Source organism: Microtus pennsylvanicus, chromosome 1, assembly GCF_037038515.1.
Source record: "Microtus pennsylvanicus isolate mMicPen1 chromosome 1, mMicPen1.hap1, whole genome shotgun sequence".
NCBI classification, from domain to species: domain Eukaryota; kingdom Metazoa; phylum Chordata; class Mammalia; order Rodentia; family Cricetidae; genus Microtus; species Microtus pennsylvanicus.
Window position 1 is genome coordinate 106,948,811 of NC_134579.1, and position 20,040 is coordinate 106,968,850.

Sequence of the window (20,040 nt, forward strand, 5' to 3'; positions counted from 1 at the left end):
TCTTTGGTCCTGTGACGACAGAAATCCATGCAGCCACTGCACAGTGGAATGGTTTTCAGGGAAAGTAGACTCCACATGCCCAAGCCACAGCCACTTGAGTTTGCCTCAGATTAAACCCTCTTATTCTCTAGGAGGTGAGAGCTGTGTTTCACTGTGATCCTGAGCCTGGGACTTTACTTCCTGGAAGGCGGCTCTGTAGCTAGAGCTCCCTCATTCTCTAGACCAGCAGAAAGAGAAAGCTCAGGGTTAACCCAAGGTCCACCTCCAATCAACACCATTCCTGGCTCCCTCCTCACTTTCCCAGTCTTTGGTTTGTCTTTGTTTATTGTCTTTGTCCACTTATTTACATAATCATTTAATTATGCTTCCCAATTCAGCATGTGTCTCTGTAAGCCATTCTGGAACCAGGCGGAGATATCTAAGCGGAGCCCAAAGCTTGCGATCTTGCGGTTTGCCGCAGCTGTACTGAGTTAGCCTTTCCGGGGCCCTCTTTAGCAATCACCAGCTATGACAGCAGCCATCCCACTGTCATTTGAAGCTAGGAAATCTGCCTAGCTGGAAAGACAGTGCCGAGGAAAGTAACCAAATTCCACTCTGTTAAGCATTCGTGTAATCTTGTTAGCCTCTTTGTTCACAGCACAGCAGTCCCAAGGGGCAAGAGAAAGAAATGAAGCCATCACTGTGTCTAGACCAAGCCTTTGTTACTCTTCCTGCAGGACCTGTGGGTTCCCCTCGGGTTCAAGAGCAGAGAAGGACAAACTCAGTATGTTGGTTAAGGTCACTGGAGCTTTCGATGGCTTAAGTTCCCACTGGGACAATTTTGTTTTCCTCTAACTTGGGGACTAAGAGGGAAAACAGAATTGTGGCACCTGGAAGTTGCTCTCAGAGCCAGGGGCAGTGGTGCACCTATAATCCCAGTATTTAGGAGGCTGGGGCTGGAGAATCCAGTTCAACCTGCGCTACGCACACATCCAGACTAGGATGGTCAGTGTTGGTTGTCACTTTGACAGGATCTAGAACCACCTAGGGAAGCATCAGGACATGACTGTAAAGGACTCTCTAGATGGGCTAATTGAGGTGACAAGATCCAGCTTAAATGTGAACGGTTCCATGACCGGGGTCCTGGGCTGAACCAAAAAGAGAAGGCGAACTGAGCACCAGCATACGCTCTCTCTGCTCCCTGAAAGCAGGTGCAGTTTGGCACATCTCCTCAGACTCTTGACACCCTGCTGTCCCCATGGGCGACTTCCTTGAACTGTGAGCCAGAGGAAACCTGCCCTCCCTTAATACTTCTGTCAGGAGTTTTGACACCACAGCTAATAAAAGTAATGGTCCCCCAAACAACAAAGAAAACTAATAACAGCATTAAGAAGATAAGCTTCCATCTTCCCTCACAGAGAGCAAACTGTGATTCCACAGATGACCCCCCTGTGCAAACAAGAGAAGTGTAGGGTGTCCAGGTAAGCGAGTACTCAACCAAGGGCTAGGCTCTCCAGCTCTTCCTGGGAGACATGATGCACTCTGAAGTCAAGGTGCAAACAAGCGGAGGAGCTCGGTAGTAAACTCCCCACCCAGCATGGGCAAGGCTCTGAGTTTTCTATCCAGAATTGTAAATAAGCCAACAAATAAATCAGATAGGCTAGCAGACAGAAGATCCCAGAGGCACTATAAAGTCAGGCTGGAGAAATGGCTCAGTTGGTAAAATGCTAGGCCTTGCAAGCACGAAGACCTGAATCCAACTCCCAGAACCAATGCAGAAAAAGGCCAGGCATGGCAGCAGAAACAGAAAATCTCGGCACTAAAGAGGCAGAGTCTGCTAGGCCTCTGGGGCTCACTGGCCAGCCAGCTTAGCCAAATGGGCAGCAGAGTGCCAGGCCAGCGAGAGAACATGGCTCAAAACACAAGGTGGGGCTGGAGAGCTGATGGCCTCGGTGGGCAGTAAGAACTTGAGCCAGAAAACCAACACTAGCCCTGTTGTTGACTCAAAAGCACACCTGAGGAGGGAGGAACCAGGGTCCAGAAAACAACCTAGAGCTAATTTAACCTTGGGACTGGGGATGCAGCTGAGTGAGTTAAGAACTCACTTAGATCTGGGCTCAGTTCCCAAGAATACAAACTGGGCACGGTACAGCATATTTGCAATCTGGTACTTGAGAGAAGTTTGCAAAAGGACCAGGAGAGTTCAAGGTCATTGGTGGTTATACAGGAAGTTTGAGGCCAGCCTGAGCTACGGGATAATCTGCCTCAAAACAAACACAACACAAACAAAACACACTGTGATCTTAATACAGCAGGAATCCAAACACTCCGGAGTCTGAGGCGGGAGGATCACAAGTTCTAAGCTGACCTGGGACACAGCACCTTCCAGCAGAACCTGAGCTATACATAGTAAAACTGGGGCAAGATAGAAAGACAGGAGGAGGAGGAGGAGGAGGAGGAGGAGGAGGAGGAGGAGGAGGAGGAGGAGGAGGAGGAGGAGGAGGAAATGGGAAAAAAATGAGGAAATGATGCAGGGGACATGGAATGGGAAAGCAGCCCGTCACCCTGGGATCTTGTCTGTCTTTCTTGCTATGAGTCAAGAAATGTCAACACAATGAATAACGTCAAAACCGCCCCCGGAGATAACATGTCTTTTCCTATCTCAATATAGAACATCTGAAATGGGATGTTCAAGACAGTAAGTGAGGACTGGGGAGATGCTCGGTGGTTCAGAGTGCCTGCTGATCCTGCAGAGGGTCCAAGTTTAAATTCCCAGCACCTACGTCAGTCAGCTTACAACGGCCTGCAACTCCAGCTCCAGGGACGCAACACCCTGCTCTTTCAGGCACGGCACCTGTGCGGCACATGCCCACACAGAGACACCCGTGAATGGTACCAGCTTATAGCCAGAATGTGTTTGGCCCCAAACTTGCCTGTACTCTGCACTCTGCTCATCCCCAAAGCTAAGAGTGCGTCTCAGACAACCACCGACAACTTCACTGACGACAAATGACTTAAGATAAAAGAAATAAGTAAATGAGCTCACAAAGCGTAAGTCTGAGTTTTCAACTCTGGTTAATCTTGAAGTTAATCATTGTAACTTACAGCACTGCTCCTTAGACAAACCACAGAATCAGGAGCGGTGAGGTACTCATCACGTATAAGAGAGAGATGGCCACCAAGCCTGGCGGCTTGGGTTCAATCCCCAGGACACACACGATGGAAGGCAAGACTGGGCTTCCGGAGGCTGTCCCCTGACCTCCGCGCACACGCGCGCGTGTGGACACACACACACACACACACACACACACACAAACATACGCACTATACACTATAAAGAAGAGATATGTGCATCACCACATCTATTGTGCTTTATCCACTACAGCAAAGACCCGTAATCAACCTAACTGTCCATCAACAAACGAGTGGATGATGACAATTATATAGAGAGATACACACACACACACACACAGAGAGAGAGAGAGAGAGAGAGAGAGAGAGAGAGAGAGAGAGAGAGAGAGAGAGAGAGAGAAGGAAGGAGGGAGAGGGGGAGGGAGGGAGGAAGGGAGAGAGAGGGAGAGAGAGATGAATATTATTCAGATCTAAAGAAAAATGAAATCACAAAATGTTCAGGAAAATGGATGGACTTGGAATATTAAGGGAGAAGGGAAAGTACATGTTCTCCCTCAGACGCGGAACCTAGCTCATAACACATGCACACGTGCAAACAAGCGCGCGTGTGGGCATAGACTAGCATGTAGAAAGAGAACAAGAAAGACTAAATACTAGAGGAGGGGGAAGATCTGAATGCAGGAAATACAATGGAGTTACAGAAGAGGATATAAAGCTTATTGATTTTCCAACTCTGCTTCCGTCGTGAATGTTTTGTTTGTTTGGGTGGTGGGTAAGTGCATAAAAACATATTTGGTAGTGGAGTATAAAACCCAGTGTGAAGCTCCGTATCTTCAGAATGACTATTCTAACTGTTTAGAAATTTTTAAATGTTTTTTTTATTCATTTTACATACCAACCACAGTTCCTCCTCCCTTCCCTCCTCCTTCCCTCCCCCCTCTCATCTACTCCTCAGAGCGGGTAAGGCCTCCCATGGGGAGTCAACAAAGCCTGGCATATCAAGTTGAGGCAGGATCAAGCCCCTCCCCCTGTATCAAGGCTGAGCAAGGTATCCCACCGTAGGGAATGGCTCTAAAAAGCCAGCTCATGCACCAGGGATTGAGATATAATGACTTCAGCTCTATTTAACTTTGGTGTGTCGTATGTATTTGCAGGTTTTTTTAAAGAATAAAGTTTATTTTAAAAAAATTAAAGAGGAAAAGAAAACCATAGAATCATATACACTGCCATTGTAAATACAGCCAAACTTGATTCTCCCTCTTGAGAGAACTGACCCACGTCTTGGGCATGGCTCTCTCTTCTCTCCTGAGTGTCTATCCCCCTGCGCTGCTCCCTCTCCCCTTCTCTTTCTGCCAACACTTCCGTTTGAAGAATGTACCCAGTCCTATCTCTGCTTATCGAACTCACTAACTGTGCTTCCGTCGAGCCCATTCAGGAAATCCATTCTGTAACACAGTCAAGAATCTGGCTTCAGCTGAGTGGAGGTCCCCCAGGAGGAAAGGAACTCTGTAGGCTGCTGCTGGTGGTGTTGGGCTATGTGTCCCTGTCTTCCAAGAAATTGGAAGATGGCGGGGGCGGGGAGGTGGAGGATTTGGTTGCCCCCCAGCCTGACAGATGAGTTCAGTCTCTTGGGTCCACACAGTGGCAGAAGAAAACAGAACCCCCCGAGTCGTCCTCTGACCTCCACGTGTGTGCCAGAGCATGTGTGTACTCACACTCAGCCCTCCTCAGACACATAAATGACCACAACTCACACTTTCAATCGGAAAAGACCCGGTCCCCTCCACCCTGCTGTCCTATCAAGCTTCTTGCTGCACAGCACAGGACACCCAGTTCCCAGATTCCCTTAGAGTGCAGCGGCAGGGAAAATGGTCTCGCCTCATCTCTAGGAGACCCAGACCATCGTCCCAACAAGGGACCCATTGGGAGGCAGCCTCGGCTGAGGTAGGAAAACTTGGCTCTTTCTTTAGGTTCTGAAACGGTACAGAAGGGAGCAGGCCTGGGGAGAGGGCAGAGAGGAGAGTGCGGCTGAAGCAGATCTGTGGCAGCTAGCCTAAGCGCCAAGGACAGGTACCAGGATAGATGGGAGAGGCTGGGTGACCACACCTCAGAGCATATAAGTTTGGGGGTGGGGGATAAATGGAGGACCTCATTTATCTAGGGCCTCAGTGATATAGCCAGGCTGGTTTCTTTCTCATAGGACCTAAATGTACAGGGTTCAAGCCCCGAGGAGGGAAAACAGCTTCAGGGACCTGGCTGGGCTCCTCGTGAATGTGAGAATGTGTTGTCCCATTTGGAGCTCTCTAGAGAGTTCTGAGGGCCAAGTCTCCCGGCCTTGCTTTGACAAGAGTCACTTTTCATCTTCCGTGGCTCCGGGAGCCAGCCAAAGCATGTGGGTGAAAAAAAAATCAGTTAATAACTATGCACATTTTATAATAAATTTTAACAATTTAAGAGTACAGTACAGCTTTATTCTCGTTTTTATTCCAGCACACTAATTCAGTGCATAATAACCTGCCAGGGACACAGGACCCACCTGACGTATGGTCTGAGCACCAGGAGAAAGGAAAGAGCTGTAGAGGGACTTCAGGTCGTGCCCAGCGCAGCAAAGGAGCCATAAGGGGTGCAGTGTTGAGCTGCTGCGAGGAGATGCAAGCTTGGAGATGATCCAGCACGGGTCTCAGTGGCCATCTTCTGTGTTGCTCTGTCCCCCATGGAAGGGCCGGCAGAGGAGGGAGCAAAACCCATGGGTGGGCTTCTGCGTCTAACAACAGCCTGGCTCTCCCAGTATTAGCCTCAGGGATCACTGTGTTCCCTGGATCTCTTGGGCATTGATTACAAGGTGGAGTGGCTGCTCTTCCCCTAACTGGCTATTCCCACCTTTCAGGCTTGAGCTGAGCCCCAAGGATATGTCCGCAGAGACACAGAGTTAAAAGCAAATAAATAGGGCCTGGAGAGACAGCTTGGTGGTTAAGAACACATCCTGCTCCTTCAGAAGATTCCCCCATCAGTACCTATACCAAGCAGTTCATAATTGCCTGTGACTCCAACTTCAGGAGAGCTGGCTCCCTCTTCTGGCCACTGTGGGCAACTGTATACATGTGCGCAAACACATACACAGACACAGACACACACATATACATATATGTGAAAGTAAGATTGAATGGTTTTTAAAGCAAAAGCAACATCCTGCCTGCAGTACCAATCTTCCTCAGAACTGACATCCATGGGACAGTTTCAGAGCTTTGGGGAATTGTCTTTAGGTTCCACTGGTACCCAAGGCTTTTGTCTAGAGCAGTGGTTCTCAACCTTCCTAATGCTGTGATCCTTTAATATTACTATGTTGTGGTAACCCCCCCCATCATAAAATTATTTTCATTGCTATTTATACTGTAATTTTGCTACTGTTCTGAATCATAGTGTGGATATCGATATGTGACCCCAGAAAGTAAGAACGGCTGCTAACTGATGCTAAAATAAATTGGTTGAAACGGACTGTCAGCAGTGGTTGGGGAAGAGAAAGCCTGTAAGGTGCACCAGCAGCCTGAGACTTTGTTAATCTTTTAGAGACTTCTTCCCCCAGATAAAGCCAGATCCTTGACTTTACCAGAGAAAAGAATTTCAGGGTAAGCCAGCATAAAGCAGAGTTGGAATTTGTCAAAGAATGCTCTTTTTTTTTTTTTTTTTTGGTTTTTCGAGACAGGGTTTCTCTGTGGTTTTGGAGCCTGTCCTGGAACCAGCTCTTGTAGACCAGGCTGGTCTCGAACTCACAGAGATCCGCCTGCCTCTGCCTCCCAAGTGCTGGGATTAAAGGCGTGTGCCACCACCACCCAGCTGGATGCTCATTTTTTTATGCAAGGAATTTATTTTAAAGGTTAGTTTATTTAGGGTGAGTGTGTGTGTCACAGTGGATGTGGTAAGGTCAGAGGGCAACCTCAGTGGCAGTCCCCATCTTTCACCTTGTTTGAGATGAAGTCTCTAATTTGCCACTGCACAATCAAACTCTGGCTGGCTGTCCCACAAGCTTCCGGGGACCCGCCTGTCTCTGCCTCTTCCCCATCTTGCCAAGGACCATTGGCATCACAGACGTGAAAACCACCCCAACGTGTACACTGTTTCTAAGTATCTGAACTCCGGTCTTCCTGTTTGTACAGAAAACACATCTTCCTCTGAGCCATCTCCACAGGCCTCTAAAAGGCATTTTCAATATAGATCTCAGGCATGCGGTTGATAGAAAGATAGGTGCTTGGGCAGAAAGCAAGGCATACCTGAGAGCTTGGGTGTGGACTTCTCAGAGGAGAGTTTTAGTGTCAAAGTGTCCCAGTGATTACTATATCCAAAGCCTTCTTTAACAGCTGCTCCCACCCCACAATTTCCCTATCTTCACTTCCTCTTTTATAACTCTCTCTCTCTCTCTCTCTCTCTCTCTCTCTCTCTCTCTCTCTCTCTCTCTGTCAGATCTCTTTCTCTTGGGACAGAGTTACAGGTGGTTGTGAGCTGCCCATCACCAGTGCTGAGAGCCAAAATCAGGCCCTCTGCAAGAGCATTAAGTGTTCTTAACTGCTGAGCCATCTCTCAGGCCCTTCATGCCTCTTTTTGATAATAAAAGTGGCTCCAAGGGGTCTGGCATGGGATTGTCATCTGAACACAGCAAGCGCAGGAACTATCAGGGCCTCACATTATCCACCTTGGTCTCTGAGGGTCACTCACTGGGATTTCCAAGTATGCTAAGTTGCCTGGCCAGTGGACTCTAGGGGCCCACCTGTCCCCTTCCAAGTGCTGTGACTTTCATGCAAGTGCTGGGGCCAGAACTTGTGACCTCTTTGCACAAGGAGAGTCGGGGCATGACCCTCAATGCAAGTGGAGTTTCCTGTGAGATTCTTCGAAATTTGCAGGTTTGCACTGAAAGGGAAGAAAGACCTTAAGCAGTTATTAATCGTGTTGGGAGTTCTTGCTTCTCCACTCGTGAGCATCTACAGGCAGACTCTGCACTAAAGGGCTTCTTTCCTCTCTCGTGTTCCCTCTGCTCTCCCTGTATTTCTAGCTTGCCTCTCTGCAGGATATGGAAATCCGGATACATGGAAATAGTATCTATTTCCATCACACATTCAAAAGAGCATAAGCAGATGTGTGTATAAAAATACAAAAATATAAACGAAGGATAAAAAGACAGGCTAGCTTCCAAAGCCTATCCAGGGACCAAGACGCTGCAGTGGGGGTGACTGGGTGATGAGACAGTTTGGGAGGGTCATCTTTGATTGATTAGCCCTATTGCTTTGAGATTACATGGCAGAGGAAAAAAATGGCATGCCTCATGAGCAGCTATCAAAATGGAACACCCCATAATTGCTTTTCAAGGGCACACCCCCCTCATGACCTAAAGACCTTGCCCTCTAAGGCTCTGCTTCTTAAAACCTCTCCCACCACCTCCTAATGTTCCCAAGCAGGCGACAAAGCTTTTGACATGTAATACTTTGGCGAATGTTCTAGAGCTAAGAAAGAGCATGTCTTGAACAGGGAGACACAACTGCTCAACTCCCTTCGTTAGCTCTTCCTTGTGTCGAGACTCCCGGTACCGCTTGTACCCAAGATGACCCTCAAAGCTGCCTTCAAGACTGGGGCGATGGCTCAGCATGTAACGTGCCTGCCTGATGAGCAAGCATGTTCTGGGGACAGAAGTCACAAGTTCTGTCACCAGCACCTGCATAAAAGCCAGCCCTGGTGGTGGACTTTCACTCTCAGCACTTAGAAGGGGACAGGTGGATCCCTAGAGCCCTCTGGCCAGGCAATTTAGCGTACTTGCAAATCCCAGTGAGTGACCCTCAGAGACCAAGGTGGACAGTGCGCAGATGGACGGCCACGGTTGATCTCTGCTCGCCACATGCGTGTGCACACACACAAACACATGCAAAATGCTGCCTCCAACTGAGGTTTGACCAGTCTCAAATCTGTCCAGTCCCCGTTTCCCCCTGGGAGCCTCCGCAGATGTCTCCAAGTAAAAATGAGAAACCCTCAATTGCTACTTTCCTCCTGGACTTGCTCCAACCACAGGGTCCCCATCTCAGGTCACAGAAACCTGAGTCATACTCCACTCATCCTTTTCTCCCAGCTCTTGCTCAATCCACCCACAAAGCCCATATGAAGCCAGTCCTGCCTAAAAAGAAAAAGAACAGAAGCCCAGCACTTCCCACATAGCCTCAGCGACCCCTTAGCGGGGCATCTTTCGTTCACCTAGTGTCCTGGTTTTAAGGTCTGTTGCTGTGATAAAATATTTCATCAAAAAACAATTTAAGGACGAAGGAATTTATTTGGATCCCAAGTCCAAGTTCATCACTGAGGGGATATCAAGGCAGGAATTCAAGCAGCGAGCCACATAAAATGGGGTCAAGAGCAGAAAGAAATACATGCACTGATATTGCCTACTTCCAATACTCAAGTGTTCATGACCCCTTGCCTAGGTAATGGTGCCGCCCACAGTGGGGATGAACCAATTAACAACCAGGATAATCCCTCACAGACACGTCTAGAGGCCAATTAGATTTAAACAATCCCTCAACTGTGGCTTTCTTCTAAAATGGCTTTAGGCTCCATCAAATTGACAGCTAAAATGTCCAGCACACCTGGATTATAAACTCAGACCACAGCTAGTCTGCCCGCTTTCATCTTTGCCCCTGACCCCCATCAATTTCTCTCAACACAGGAATGAAGTCGATTGTTTCAATTTGCTTGTGCTTTTGCTCAGAGTTCAGTGGTTGGGAGAATTCCTTTTCCAAGGAAATATAACCGATATCCACCCCCTCCTCATAAGGTCCCGATGAAAAGCCGTGGTACAATCCCACCACAGTTCATTCTGGGGAGCTAATGAATCTCTAGGGCTTACTTACAGAGCGTGGGGGGTGCATGACACAGGACAGAGATATGTGTAGCTCAGAGGACAACTTGCAGGAACTGGTTCTCTCCTTCCACCATGTGAGTCCCGGGGTTCTAACACAGTTGCTCAGCTTGGTGGAAGTTCCTTTACCCAATGAACCACCTCACCAACCTCATGAACACTACTTTTAAGAAGAAAAATGAGCCAAGTGGTGGTGGCATGCACCTTTAATCCCAGCACTCAGGAGGCAGAGGCAGGAGGATATCTGTGAGTTTAAGAAAGAGTGAGTTCCAGAACAGTCAGGGCTACACAGACAAACCCTGTTTCAAGAAGAAGAAAGAGAAGGAGGAGGAGGAGAAAAAGAAGAAAATTGATGGGTGGGGATCTAGCTCAGTGGGTGTCGTGCTTGTTTGGTGTGCATGAAACCCTGGGTTCCACCCTGCTGAAAAAAATCCCTCCCTGTAGAAGCACAAACAACATCTGCTTCCTTTTCTTAAGATTCCAACCACAAAACAAAGTATGAGTCCACCAAAGTTCACCCTGGAGAACCAATGAGCTTACTGGGCTTTCTTGCAGAACAGGGGTGAGGGGTTGCTGGCAGAATGGGGTGGGTGAACCCCAATGTCGCTGCAGTGAAAAGTCTTCACCCAGCATGGATGATGGCGTCCCCATATCTGTAGAGATGACCCCCTTCAATTAACCTTCTCCAGCCTAGGTACTCTAGCGCCTCCCAAGACCCCAGGTCACCTGCAACAGGGGCAGAGTTTCATATAAGGAACCTCCCCCACCCTCTCCTTCTAAGAGGGAATGTCAGCAGTCAGCAAGCTCCATTGTGGATTGTGGTGGACTCTTGCGAGCAGGCACAGGCGATCTTCTGAAGACAGCAGCTGTTTTCCCCAGAGGCCTCCATTCTGCACCAGCAGCATCTCACTCGGCCTCAAGATCACAGTTCATAGGGGCCTCCAAGAATCAGCAGCCCAGGGGCAGGGATCATCTTGTCTTGTCTGTTTCTGAGACAGGGTCTACTGTAACCTCCATTACCTTCAAACTGCCTATATAGTCAAGGATAACCTTGAACTTATGATCCTCCTGCCTCTACCCACCAAGTGCTGGGATAACAGATGTGTACCATAATACCCACTTATGAAGTGCTGGGGATGGACCCCAGGGCTTCTGCATGCTAGGCAAGGACTTGGTCAGCTGACCTAGATTCCCCAGTTCAGCCCCCTCCACTGTAGTGTTGAAACACACACACACACATGCATGCACACGCATGCAGGCATGCAGGGATGCACACACAGAGGAAGGATGCAGGGCTGGGGGAGGGGAGGACCTTGGCATCCCCTTTAGAATAAAATTCTTCCCCTAACTGACAAGCAAGACCCTTTGTAATCTGGTCACATCTCCAGTCTCCTCTCTCACCACATGGTTATGAGCAACACAGCCAAATGGAATTGCTACCATCTACTAAAGTGGTTTGTTCACTTCTGGTCCGTGCATGGACTCCTTTATAGGTTTAGAGTATTCTCTCAGTGCCAACTCTTTGAGAAATCAATTTGGGGGGTCCTTTACTTGAAGGAAGACTTCCTTGGCCCCAAGTTAGGTAGATTTCCGCGGATTTCTCTCCAAGGTTCACTGGATTTGGGCAACTTACAATCTCTTTTGTCGATTCTCCCCTTTATAAAGCTGTTTAGCTTCAGGTATTTTCTTACAGTAATGGAAATCTGAGTAAAAGAGACATCCGGAAAGCGATATTTATTGGATCAAAAAAAAAAGATGTTGAGTGCCTATATACAGATCACAGATCAATTTGTTGATTCATTGACTAATAAATTGGTGGCCTTTTTCTACACAGAGAGGCAACCGCTTAAACAGACCTTTCTATTCAGAGCCATTTCTCTTTTAGAGCCCTTCTTCAAAGCATGAAGAGGAAGAAATAGTTTATGACAGGGGAAGGCATCCATCACATGACTGCCCTGCTGATCAGAACGGCCTAAAGGACACCCAGAGCTCACAGTCATCTGGGACAAGTCTCAGAACAGGAAACATTTTTTTCTTCCTACAATTCAAATTTCTCCACCAATGGATTTGCTTTAGCTCATATTTCTTACTGGTGTGGGATTTTTCTGTCTTTCTGACTCATCTGTATTCTCTCAGTAAACTGAGTGGGATTGGCCGTGCTCAGGCATTAAAAATCACCTATGTTTGGTGGAAAAATGCCCACAGAACATCATGTATTCATTTAATTCACTTTTATGAAGCAGCCATGCCTGTCTAGGTCCTGCTCTAGCCTTTGGGCGGAAGGTAATGACAGGATAGCATCGAAGAGGTCATCTCTACCCAGCACAGCCCAGCAGCCGGAGGAGGAGCCATTGTGGTTATCCAAATGGCTGGGTCCTTGTGTTAGTCTGTATTTAATTGATGGCAGCTGACACAGAAGGTCTCTCTGTACCTATGACACATTCAGACTTCGGCTCCATTATCTCATTCAATCCTGACAACTTTAACATATTACAGACCACAGGCCAGGCCACACACTGTCCTCATACGCGCTGAGATCCCACTGAAGGTCCATCAATCTTCAAAGGTCAGGCCCTTTCCATCGCACCACCCTAGTCATCTGAACACCTGCCCAGGTCATTCAGTGAATACTAATGGCTACGTATGGGGATGCTGATCTGTAATCTTAGCACAAGGGAGGTTGAGGCAGGGGGCTCACCGTGAGCTTGAGATCAGCCTGAACTATGTAGGAATGCTTGCTCTGCCATGGAAGAAAGAAAGAAAGAAAGAAAGAAAGAAAGAAAGAGAGAGAGAGAGAGAGAGAGAGAGAGAGAGAGAGAGGAAGGAAGGAAGGAAGGAAGGAAGGAAGGAAGGAAGGAAGGAAGGAAGGAAGGGGGAAGGAGGGAGGGAGGGAGGGAGGGAGGAAGGAAGGAAGGGGGAAGGAGGGAGGGAGGGAGGGAGGGAGGGAGGGAGGGAGGGAGGGAGGGAGGGAGGGAAAGAGAAAAAACAGCGGATCTGGGAATGTGACTTGGTTGGTAGAGTGGCTGTGTATCATGCACAGAGCCTGTGTTCAATTCCCAGCACTACGTGAGCCAGGTGTGGTTATACACACCCGTAACCCTGACACTGAGGAAATGAAGACAGATCAGAAGTTCAAGGTCATTCGTAACTACATAGAGAGCTGAAGAACCTAAGTTGTATTCCCAGAACCCACATGAAAATGCCAGGCCTGGTAGCATGCACCCGTAACGGTAGCGCTTGGGACACAGAGACTGGATGATCCTGGAGGCTCTCGCCAGTCTAACCTAACTGGTAAAGTCAGGCCAGTGAAAGACCCACTCTCAAAGGAGATTGACAGCATCCCATAGGTTGACCTCTGACCTCCAGGCATATGCCAACACACGCATGCATGCACACACCTACTAAGAGAAGATAAAAGAGTATTGAAGGATGAAAAAGCCATACCACCACGTTGCCAGATCCGAATAAGTCCCACTGGAAGCTTTACGCAGCAAAGCCAGCAGACATCAGCAAATTGAAAACAAACGCACACACCATTAACTTGCAAAGAACAATTGATGATAAACAACGGCCCTCAGATTTACTTATTGTTCATGGGTCCCTGCCAGGACAAGGACACCATTGGGGATATCCATTCCGGGCCTCTTTTGTCAAACCTCAGAAAGCTGGACGGGACTGTGGACACTTGAGCACACAGAGAGAGCGGCCAGGGAGCCTCTGGCTTCAGGAAGCACAGAAGAGGTACCCTGTGGAGTGCCCTCCCTCATGGACCTTCACCTCTGAACCCTCCAGCTGTGCACTCTGAGGACTATAACCACGGTTTCTTTGCAGTCCCCAGGGAGGCTGCATGCAGAGGAAATGTAAGCATGGCCTTGGGCAAAGCCCTCAGACTTCCCTTCCCTGGGTCCGCTCTCCATCTTGCATGATGAAGCCCCCTGTCACTGACTTTTGGTGTTCTTCCTGGGTTTTCCTTCAGGGGACTCTTCAAATTGCCACACAAATCCACCAGGAGTCACAGCGACTGGCAAGTTCACCATGTGCTACATTCTAGGGCTTTGGGTCATCTCCCCTAACCAGAGAGCTTCAGGGCTGTGGAGAACTTATTATTTTACTCATACGGATTGCCACGGACCTACAGTGTGTGGGAGGCAGACGGATCGCCTTCCACGCTTACCCCAGAGGAAATGGCCATCCTTCACTAGGGACCGGAGAGGATTCCACACACAATAACACCCAATTTGTTCAAACAAATACTCTGTTTGTGCCAACAATGGAGGGGTGGGATTCCCTACTGACATAACTGGGTCGTAGCTCCCTCCTCCCAGAACTTCGGAGTGGTGTTCCTTACCCAGCAGGATTTTTTTAAAAAAAAATTATTGAGGGAAATCAGCAAATCCTTTTTAAATGTGTCTCCCTGGTAAGAAGTTAATATCCCCATGGGAATCCCTGCCCCCAGGCCATGTGAACCCAGGAAGGGGACTGTTACTCAGAATAAAGAAGCAACTGTCTGCTGGAAACTGGCTTTCAGGGTCGTCTAGGGAAGGTAGTGAAGCTGACGGGAAGGAACCCTTTTCCTTGGGTCTGAGCTGAGAGGAGCCGTTCAGGAGGCTGTGGGGGTGGAAAGACATCAATGTAGAATTTGTAGATGGATGTGTGCTCTGGACCCGTGTACAATTTACAAGATGCAATGTGAAAAGAAAATAAATTTCCTTTCTCCCTCGCTCTTCCTCTCTCTCTTTCTCTCTGCCAGGCTCCAGCAGATTCTTAAACCAAAACAACTCTTTAGGAGAGAGCCTGGGACTCGGCTAAGAAGTGAGTTTCCTCAAAAGGCATGAGGGAAGGGGTGAAGGGTCTTTAGGAACAGATAGCAAGCATTTTTTTTAACCTAGAAGCATTCAGAGTCCAGGGAGTGGGGACACCTGGGGACAGGTGTTAACATGGTGCGCCTCTGGGACGGTTTCTGGAGAGAAAGTTGTACGGCTTGCACGGCCATCTTCAGTCTGAGTGGCAGATCATAGGTTTCTTTCAGAAAAGCAAACTGAGTTGGGGTGATGTCCTTTCTCCTGATCACCGAGGCGGGGGGGTCAAGGGACCCAGTCAGGACAGAATGCTTTTGCACAAGCCAGAGCTGAACTAACGACGCTTTCCCCGATGCTGCAGACCACCTGAGCAGCCAGGTGAAGCCAGGGCCAAAACAAACAAACGAGGAGCACCCTCCAAAGCATCCCTTCTCTTCCCTTCCCTTCCTTCCCTCCAAAGCCCAGGGAATCCAGACTTGATTGGTCTCAACCAGATCCTGAGCTGAGGGATGGGAGAGGAAGAAGAGGGGGAGAAGGAAGCCCCGAGGGGCCAGGCAACGTCCATGCAGTTAGTGTCTCATTGATTTAGAGCCACAGGAGCCTGAGTGCGAGCGTTAAGGACCATACCTCCTGCTGATCTCGGGAGAAGTGCTCCAAGATCCATGGCTGTGGAGTTGGGGGAAGAGTCGCTAAGCCATCTGAAGGAGCAGAGCACTGCAGCTCCTCAGCCTGACGGGCCAGGGCGAGCTTTAATTAACAGGGTCTGATCCCTCTTCTTTTTTGGTAACTGAGCAGATTTAAAGGGCTAGAGACCCAATTTGAAGGGTGCTGCTGCTGCTGCTACTCCGGCTGCTGCTGTGGCTGCTCCTGGCTGCTGCTCTCGGCTGCTGGAAAGGCTTTCTGCAGATTGCTAGTTCCAGCGAGGAGATGGAGCCAGGAGGATAGGAAATGGGGGCTGTTCGTGCAGGGGTCTCCTGAGAGATGAGGTTGGAAACTGGACCACGGACTCAGGCACAGTCCTCACCAGTGAGTACCAATGTCCTGGCTGCTGTCCTCTTTGCCTAGGGGGAAGGGCTGCACTGGGCTGGGGGGGGCGGTTGCAGGTAGCATCAAGGGCACCCTGACCCCACATGAGCCTGGACAGGACACTGGCCAGGGAGAGCAGGAGACAGTTTCTGTTCTGAGAGGATTGCTTGAGGACAGCCACTGTAGAGGACAGCCACACATACATACACAGGGCAGCCTATGCACACACAAGCCTGTCCATGCACACACATGCCTGCCTAGGTACACACACCTGTGTACAAACACCTACGTGGGCTAGAAAGACGGCTCGGGATGGCTTATCTGTTCAAGGCTAGCTCATAACCAAAAAGACATATATCTGTGTGCACACATACGAGTCCATGTACACATGTTTATGTACACACATACCTACCCATGTATACTTACCTGCCTGGGTACAGGTCTAACCAAACACATGCACACACACTCATACATGTCCATTTAAGCACACACATGCATCCACTCACATACAGTAAGTACATGCCTCCCCACTATCATCCAGTGTCAGAATGTTAGCCAGGTTCATGTCCTTATAACTTACAGGAATATGACCAAGAAACATTGACACCAACCGTAGCCATGAGAATAGCCTGGAGTTAGACATCCACAGGCATGAGAAAAGGAGCAAGCTGCAAAGAATGTTCCCTGCGTGCCTGCTGCTTCTCAGAGAGCAGGGACTTCATTGGGGACCATGCTTTTTGTAAAGATTTGTTTTATTTGTATTTTCCATGAACATTCGCACATGTGTGCATATGTGTGAAGCGGCTGCAGAAGCTGGAAGGGGGCGCTGGATCCCTTGGAGCTGGAGTTATAGGAGGCTGCGAGTCCTTTTTAAGGTGGGTGCTGGAATCGGAACTCGGGACCTCTAGAAGAGCAGGAAGCACGCTTGGTTGTGGAGTCACCTTTCTGGCTCCAGGAGCTTAGCTGATTTTTGAGACTATCTCAGCAGAGACATTTTGAACCTATGACATCCCCCCACCCTGCTCTTGCTAAGGCAATCTCTAGCCTCTCTGGAATCTTCCCCCGGCCAGTTGATGCCTCAGTTGATTTCCTTAGTCAGTGCAGTTAAATGTGCCTTGCCAGAAATTTTGCCTGTGAATGTGTATGGAGGGGGTTGCACGCATGTGCGGGGGGGGGGGGGTATGGGATGCTTGCAGAGTTAAAGCTCAAGGTCCTACCTACATTTTCCTTTGTTGCTGTCCACTTTGTTGTTGTTGTTGTTTAATTTATTTAAATTGATTTTATGTGCACTGGTGTGAAGGTGTTGGATCCCCTGGGACTGGAGTTAGAGACACTTGTGAGCTGCCACGTGGGTGCTGGGAATCGAACCTGGGTCCTCTGGAAGAGCAGCCAGTGTTCTCAACCACCAAGTCGTCTCTCCAGTCCCATCCACCTTATTTCTTTAAGACAGGGTCTCCTCACTGGCCTGGAACTCAACGCTTTGACTAGGCTGCCTGGCCCATGAGCCCCACAGCTCCTCCCATCTCCAATCTTCCCAGTGCTGGGATTACACGTACACACCACCATGCCTATCTTTTCAGACAGGTGCTTGGGATTCAAACTCAGGTCCTCAAGCTTACATGGCAGGCACTATACCAATCAAGTCATCTTTCCAACCCTTGCCTGGGATTTTTAATACTGTGCCCCCTGGTAAGAACGCAAAGTAAATTAAGCCAATCGACATTCAGTATCTAGCAGTGTCTAGAGTACATCTGAGTGAGGGATAGGGATATAGGGATGTAGGGGGCCTCGGATACCTCTCTAAGATGCTGCAGTCAAGAGAAGAACCCTCTTTTCCTCCTAAGACTGCCTCTGTAAATTGTAATGACATGGTCGAACTAAGCCAGGGATGCTCGTGATGGAAGTAGGGAACAAGGAGGAGACAAGGACTTTACAGACACACATTCAATTGTCACAGCACTGAGTTTAACCAAACTCTAGATCGTTGTTGGGGTTTCTGTCCTGCCCAGTTCCCACAATCGTTAAGTCCCAAAGAAATCACACAGAGATCTACATTAACTATAAACTGATTGGCCCATTAGCTCGGGCTTCTTATTAACTCTTATAACTTATATTAACCTATTATTTCTTATCTATTTTAGCCACGTGGCTGGGTACCTTTTTCAGCTGGGCAGTTACATCTTGCTTCTTCTGTGGCAGGGTCACAACTGCAGAAGAATGGGCTTCCCTCTTCCCAGAATTCTCCTATTCTCAGTGACCCACCTCTACTTCCTGTCTGGTTGTCCCACCTATACTTCCTGCCTGGCTACTGACTGATCAGCATTTATTTAAAATATAATTAACAGAATACAGACCATTCTCCCACACCACTAGATGACTGGAACAGCCTGGTGAAGAAAGCATGCACTTAAAAAAAGAAATCAAGAACTACCACGGAGGCCTCCAAGTAGATGAGGAACAGTGAGAGGTGGACAATGTCTCCCTGATTCCCACCTCTCCCCTGAGAAATGGTCCCTGCCTCTGGTCCAGGCTGGCCAGAGAGGGAGAGAGTCACATTTGAAACTTCACCTGGGACTTAAGCAAAGTCCCTGCACTTCCCTGCAGTGAAAGTCTCCTCCTCTCTGCTTGGCAAACCACTGGCAGATCTCTGCAGCACCTTCACCTTTGTTCGGGCCACAAAGAACTCCTGACGTTGCCTTTCTGGACATAAGTTCCGTGCACATCCTTGCCCTGTGTCTCCCAAGGAGGCTTACAAGGTGTCTCTTCTCTCCTGTCTACAGAAAGCAAACCTGTGGGATGCCATGGGGCTATGATCCCAGCACTTATAAGGTGAAGGAAGGATAATCAAGTGTTCCCAGGCTCATCTGGGCGAGAGAGAGAGAGAGAGAGAGAGAGAGAGAGAGAGAGAGAGAGAGAGAAACAAGGGAAGAAAGGGAGGGAGAGAGGGAGGGAGAGAGGAATGGAGGGAAGGGTAAAAGAAGGGAGGAGAGGAGAAGAAAAGAGGGAGAGGGAGGGAGGAAGAGAGGGAAGGGGAGGGGAAAGAAAAAATGGAGAAAGAAGAAAGGGACAGGGGGAAGAAGAGAAAGAGGATGTCTTGGGGTTTCTCTTGCTGTGCAGAGACACCATGACCATGGAAACTCTAATAAAGGTAAAAACGTTTCATTGGGGTGGCTTATAGTTTCAGAGGTTTAGCCCATTATCATCATGGTGGGACAAGGTGGTGCACAGGCAGACATGGTGCTGGAGAAGGAGTTTAGAGTCCTACATCTTGACCAGCAGGCAACAGGAAGTGGTCTGACTCACCGGGCATGGTTTGAGCATATATAACACCTCAGAGCCCACCTCCACAGTGACCCACTTCCTCCAACAAGGCTACACCTCCTAATAATGCCACTCCTTTTAGGGGCCATTTTCTTCCAAATCAGCACAGGAAGGAAGGTAGGAAGTAAAGGAGAGAAAGAAGAAAGAAGAAAAAGGGAAACAACCTAGATGCCCCTCCACCAAAGAATGGATAAAGAAAATGTGGTATATTTAGACAATGGAGTACTACTCAGCAGTAAAAAAAAACAATGACATCTTGAAATTTGCATGCAAATGGATGGAACTAGAAAAAACCATCCTGAGTGAGGTAACCCAGACCCAGAAAGATGAACATGGTATGTACTCACTCATAAGTGGATACTAGCTGTAAAGCAAAGGATATTGAGCCTGTAGTCCATGATCCTAGAGAAGCTAAGAAACAAGGTGAACCCTAGGAAACATATGTATATCCACGTGAAGGAAGGAAATAGATAAGATCAGGTGGGTAGAGAAGGGCAGAAGAGAAAGAGGAGGGGGGAAAGGGAGGGCGAGGAGAACTTGAGGGAACAGGATAGATGAGATGGAGAAAGAACAGAGATGAGAGCAAGGAAAGAGATATCTTGATTGAGGGAGCCATTATGGGGCTAACAAGAAACCTTGCTCTAGAAAACTTCCCAGGAATCTATAAGGATAACCCCAGCTAAGACCCTAAGCAATAGAGAAGGGCCCGAACCGGCCTTGCCATGTAGTCAGATTGATGAATATCTTAAATGTCACTATAGAACCTTCATCCAGCAACTGATGGAAACAGAGGCAGAGACTCACAATGGAGCACTGAGCTGAACTCCCAAAGTCCAGTCCAAGAGTGGGAGGTGTGAGAATATGAGCAAAGAGGTCAAGACCATGATGGGG

At 48.5% G+C, this 20,040-nt stretch overlaps 1 protein-coding gene and 1 long non-coding RNA gene across 4 annotated transcripts in view; one reads left to right on the forward strand and one right to left on the reverse strand.

Moving 5' to 3' along the window:
- Caln1 (calneuron 1) overlaps nucleotides 1–20,040 on the reverse strand; it is a 494,314-nt gene that overhangs the window by 461,302 nt on the left and 12,972 nt on the right. Inside the window, exon 1 of one of the 3 annotated variants that reach the window (XM_075977713.1) lies at nucleotides 15,430–15,557. The exons of 1 other annotated variant lie outside the window; for it this stretch is intronic. The gene's annotated coding sequence lies outside the window, so the exon portion shown is untranslated. Of the gene's footprint in view, nucleotides 1–15,429; nucleotides 15,558–20,040 lie in introns of those variants that run through there. One more of the 3 variants, XM_075977705.1, reaches the window with a different exon arrangement.
- Nucleotides 15,688–18,654, forward strand: LOC142852670 (uncharacterized). The gene is made up of 3 exons (XR_012910977.1): nucleotides 15,688–15,828; nucleotides 16,630–16,703; nucleotides 17,970–18,654. It is a non-coding gene; the product is annotated as an uncharacterized LOC142852670 (long non-coding RNA).